The sequence below is a fragment of the Platalea leucorodia genome (assembly GCF_965183815.1).
Source record: "Platalea leucorodia genome assembly, chromosome: 3".
Lineage (NCBI taxonomy): Eukaryota > Metazoa > Chordata > Aves > Pelecaniformes > Threskiornithidae > Platalea > Platalea leucorodia.
Window position 1 is genome coordinate 99,883,936 of NC_138825.1, and position 5,864 is coordinate 99,889,799.

A 5,864-nucleotide genomic window follows, 5' to 3' on the forward strand; every position below is an offset into this window, starting at 1 on the left:
CATTTCTTCTGAAGAATCAGTAAGGTTGCAAAGTCAAGGATTTAAAAGTTAACAAATAGTAGAATTAAGGTTCTACAGACAGCATCACTTTGTGCAAATTCACTGTGATACAGTTAATACCTACAGGGTCATATGACATCATGTTCTTTATAGGCTCTCCTACATCATTTAGTGAATAAAATAAACAGTACACAACTAAATGAACACATTTTGGTTTCATTGTTTGATGTGGTGCCCCAGGCCTTGCACACTGCATTATTGTTTACCAACAAACACCAAGGGGCTGGGACTTATCTAGGTTTCAATGCCCTCATTGTAGACACACCTTCCTGAGCTGGCCACCTACCTTCTCTATAAAGCAATGAAGAGGACATAGGCAGTTTTAAGAAACAATTCTTGAGACCCAGTTGAAACACCTGCTTTATGATATGATAAATCTTGTCCTACAAGTGCCTGCTTCTCACTTTCAAAAGAAATCAAGGTGCAAACATCAACACCTAGTTGGATAAATCCCCTGTTTACAGCCTTGTATTTTTTCCAGAGTCCATATGCATATCTTAGGCATGGCTTTTAATACCTTCAGTGGCAGTTGTTAAGTGCTCAGCAATTTTGAGCAATGGACTTACTTAAATGTATTCAGTCAGGTACTAAAAGATGAGGCCTTTCCAAACAATGACCATGTAAGAAAAGTCAGTGGACAAGCAATGGCCAGGACTTTTGTGGCAGAGGCCAGAAAAGATTCTCTCTCCCTCCAGGGCAGTAGTATTCCCTCATGTAAGAATTTGTCTTTTCCCTAATTTACAATTCTCTCTGTTTCTTTTTTTGGCATTTCCTATTTTTAGGTGATTTTGCAACTCAATGACCCTTAGGATGTAGGCCGTGAGTGTGCATAACAAAGGTATGAGAGTGGAAGACGAAGGTTACTTCACTGTTATTACATGCAAAGGCACTCTTCATTGCTTTAGGACTGCTGCAGCTGGCCTCCGGAGGGTCGTCAAACAGCCAAAGCTTATTTGCTCTGCATAGACAGCAGAGGTTTTATAGCAATTTCAAAGGTGTTTACCGTCTTCATCCTAACAAAGAAAAAGTAGGCTGGAGTGCTGATCAAATTGTAGCCTTGGAAAATAAGGAGATGGACAAGGCTGTCAAGAGAGGGGTCAAGATCTGCAGAAAAATCACATGCTTAGTATCCTTAAGGAATAGGGCAGTCCACCTCTTGGCAGGACTGTCTTTTTCTGTCCCTGGCCTGGTACACACCAAAAAAACAATTTTTTCTCCCTTTACAGACATTCATTTTAGTACAATATTGTGGTGGGTTGACCTTGGTTGGATGCCAAATGCTCACCAAGCTGCTCTATCACTTCCCTTCCTCAGCTGGACAGAGGAGAGAAAATATAATGAAAGGCTCGTGGGTCAAGATAAGGACAGGGAGAGCTCATTCACCAATTACTGTCACGGGCACAACAGATTAACTCGGGGAAATCAATTTAATTTATTACCAATCAAATCAGAGTAGGGTAATGAGAAATAAAAACTAAATCTTAAAACACCTTTTCCCCACCCCTCCCTTCTTCCGGGGCTCAACTTCACTCCCAAATTCTCTACCTCCTCCCTCCGAGCAGTGCAGGGGGAGAGGGAATGGGGGTTGCGGTCAGCTTATCACATGTTGTTTCTACCGCTCCTTCCTCCTCAGGGGGAGGACCCCTCACACTCTTCCCCTGCTCCAGCGTGGGGTCCCTCCCATGGGAGACAGTCCTCCACAAAGTTGTCCATCATCAATCCTTCCCACGGGCTGCAGTTCTTCACAAACTGCTCCAGCGTGGGTCCCTTCCATGGGGTGCAGTCCTTCAGGAACAGACTGCTCCAGCGTGGGTCCCCCATGGGGTCACAAGTCCTGCCAGCAAACCTGCTCCCATGTGGGCTCCTCTCTCCATGGGTCCACAGGTCCTGCCAGGAGCCTGCTCCAGCGTGGGCTTCCCACAGGGTCACAGCCTCCTTTGGGCATCCACCTGCTCCAGTGTGGGGTCCTCCACAGGCTGCAGGTGGATATCTGCTCCACCGTTAACCTCCACGGGCTGCAGGGGACAGCCTGCCTCACCATGATCTTCACCAGGGGCTGCAGGGGAACCTCTGCTCCGGTGCCTGGAGCACCTCCTCCCCCTCCTTCACTGACCTTGGTGTCGGCAGGGTTGTTTCTCTCACATATTCTCACTCCTTTCTTCTGGTTGCTGTTGCACACCAGTTTTTTCCTTTCTTAAATATGTTATCCCAGAGGCTCTACCACCGTTACTGATGGGCTCAGCCTTGGCCAGCAGCAGGTCTGTCTTGGAGCTGGCTGGCATTGGCTCTATCGGAGAGAAGGGAAGCTTCTAGCAGCTTCTCACAGAAGCCACTCCTGTAGCCCCCCACTACTAAAACCTTGCCACGCAAACCCGATAGAAATATATATTTCATTCCATTAGCACCCTAAAATTCCCTCCTGAAATACCCTGCCATCTGCCACCCTGCAGGCAGGAGCCCTCGCAAAGGTTGGTGTTTGTGATATATGAGTGTGAAGAAATCAAGTGCAGAAAGCAGACAGAAAATGAGAGTTCTCTGGCTTGAAAAAGTCTTTTATCTTCAGACTGAAGATGAGTTCAGCCACACACCCCAGCAGAGCCGGTTACGTGTGCCTCAAAATGAGGTACACAAGTGGGCATACCTAGATATGGAAAATGAACTGCCTTAAGAGGAAAACTTAACGTAACCACAAAGCTAATGGGTACTATCAACATGTGTTTGTTCATATTTCCTGATGATATTTTTTACATGAAACTTAGCCTGGAATGGAAGATATATAAATATATATTTCAGTTGGCAGCCTGACCTAGATAAACAGTATATCACTTTCGTGGATACAGGATTTACAAACGTCTCTGGAGACTAAAAATTCCTGACAATCCTCAACACTGTAATTGATCTTACTTGCTGGCCTTTTGCATTCATATCACTTCAGTCTCTCGTATGTTAAATAATTCAGCCATCTTATTTTCTGATTGCAAAGAGCTAGGCTTGACTCACGTTTTTTTTCAGCAGCATGAGCCTGCAGAGTAAAGAAATGGTAACAGCAGGCTCCTGTGTGGTAGATCACTTTTGTGACAGCATTTTGTTCTTGCTGTGAGTGTGTGCTACATTAGTGCCTATTTATATTTTATTGAATAAGTCAACGTGTGAATTCCAAAAATAAAAGCACAAATGTTTCTTTTGTGGGGAAAAATAATGGTTGTCAAATACATGTACCTATTTTTGAGGACATGAGTGAGTTAACAGCATGTCCAACCTTTACTTAGGAAGGGTATCTGTGCTATTCAAAAATGTTTTTCTTTTCTTCTAATAAATTAGAGCATGGAAGGGCAAGTATCTCTTCTTACACAAGAGCTTGATGCAACACAAAAAGAATTTAACCACTAAACATGGACTCGTTGATTGTTTTCCCAAGAGAAGCTGTACTTGCAGTATGTTTTACATCTGGTGTACGTTAGCCCCTGTAAAAAAAATATTCCTCATAAACACATGGAAGGGTCATTTTAATCCCCCCTTAAGTAGATCAACTTGAAAGTACTTGGCAGAGGAATGCTGGTGACAACTTGTCAGCACTAACCACATTTTCAAGATTTCTCTGATTAGCCTTCCAAATCCATATGAGCTACTCTAGAGTAAATCTGCAGAAAATACAACTGGAAGAGATCCTGAGATGGCCCTCAGCTCATGCTAAATGGGACTCTTGCCCCTGCAGGGCAGGAATTGCTGTACGGAATTACACCCACCAGGCAGACTTTCCCCGAACACATCCTTCTTCTCACCAAGGAGAGCAGTGAGGCCACCACACTGAGCATGATGGTGGCAGCCATCAGGCCTGTGTACCCTTCCCACTGCTCTTGTTCCATCCTGATCACTGTGCTACCGCTGCCTGCCTGCTGCCTGTGTTTCTCATGTGCCTTCTCACCTCTCCACACCCTAAGGGAATTTCACATGTATTGGGTCTGGCTGAGATGAAGTTAATTTTCCCCACAGCAGCCCTCATAGTGTTGTACTTTGTATTGGTAGCTGGCAGGGTGTTGATAACACACCCGTGTTTTGGCTACTGCTGAGCAGTGCTCGCACAGCACCAAGGCTGTCCCTCCAACATTTCCCCCCTCACCAGTAGCTGGGGGTGGGAAAGATCTTGGCGGGGCCACGGCCAGGACAGCTGACCCAAACTGACCAAAGGGATATTCCTTTCCATATGACATCCACTCAGCAATAAAAGCTAAGAGAAAGGAGGAGGAAGTGGGGGGGCATTCGTTATTTACATTTGTCTTCTGGAGCAACCACTATGCATACTGAAGCCCTGCTTCCCGGGAAGTGGCTGGACATCGCCTGCTGATGGGAAGTAGAGAATAAAATTTGTTTTCCTTTGCTTCTATACGTGGCCTTTGCTTTTGCTTTCATTAAACTGCCTTTTTCTTGACCCATGAGGGGTTTTTTTGTTCCATCTCATTTTCTCCCCCCCTCCCTGTCCTGCTGAGAAGGGGAGTGATAGAGCGGCTTGGTGGCACCTGGCATCCAGCCAAGGTCAACCCACCGCATCATGCTCCAAACCAGTACCAGTGGCTGTGTACATTGGAGTTAAGACCAAACAAGCAATGATCACGTGTGGCTTAATAAAAGATTAATATCCCATTACAAACTAACAAAAATTCCTAATGCCACCCTTACATTTCTAAACAGCCTTAAACACTGACATAAGTAAGCTAGCCTTTATATATTTCAAACAACGGCTATTCTAAACATACAGCATACAAAAACACAACAGAAAGCGCTATTTTTAGCATTTTTATAGGGTGGTCAGGTTTTTTTGCTAGCACATGTATGTTTAAATTGTAGGGTACAATATATGTTACAGTGTTCAAAGGGCACGTTCAGCTTATGGTTTGGCAAAAGCCCTGCTTGGAGACATACTCAAGGTTTTCTGCCTTTGACAGCTTTATGCTCATGTTATCAGCATGTTCATCTTCTCTTGGGGTTTTAGCATTCTGAATGTTCGTGCTATGGTGTCTTCAAATCAAAATAACGAGACACGAGAAGGCAATATCTTACATATGTCATTGTCGGTAATTGACAGGGACTGCTTACTTGCAGACCCTTGTGGCTGTAACCCAGGCAAAGAGCTTAAACTCTATATTGAACTATAACTCTAAATTTAGAACCATTATGGTCCTTTATTAATAACAGCAATACTCAGCACTTGTGTATAGCAGTGCCTTTTACAGGAGAATCTTGAACGTGCAGTGAAAGCACTAAATAAGCTGCAAAACACCCTTGGGTAGTTCAGAATGATTATTATCCCTTCATTTTACAAAGGAGCTTCAAGAGGTCTTTTTATTTTTCTTTTTTCTTCTATAGCAACCATCACTGCTTCATCTAAATATTTTGTGGTTTTGTGGTTTTGTGGACCACTCTGCTTTTACTCATAAACTATAAGGCCATGAGAAATGACTATGATCATCTAGTCTGACCTCATAGATAGTACAATACTGTTCTTTCTGGCTGGAATACGGAAATTTTCCAGTTCTGTAGAGCAGTATTATATTCATACCCTTAGTACAGACATTATACACTCTAGAAACATATGCCATACACACAGTCTAAGTAAATCAGTCCTGTTAGAATCAAATTGGAGTTTTTGTGACCTGTCAATCTCTCTTATAAATTCATTTCACAGTTGACCTTCCTCAGCTGAGTACATGTTATTGCCAGCACGCATGCTGCAGCACGGTGGTTTATTGAGAGTGGACTCTATTCATGCACCACCATGGCTAAATACTGCAGAGGTTTGTTGCAAT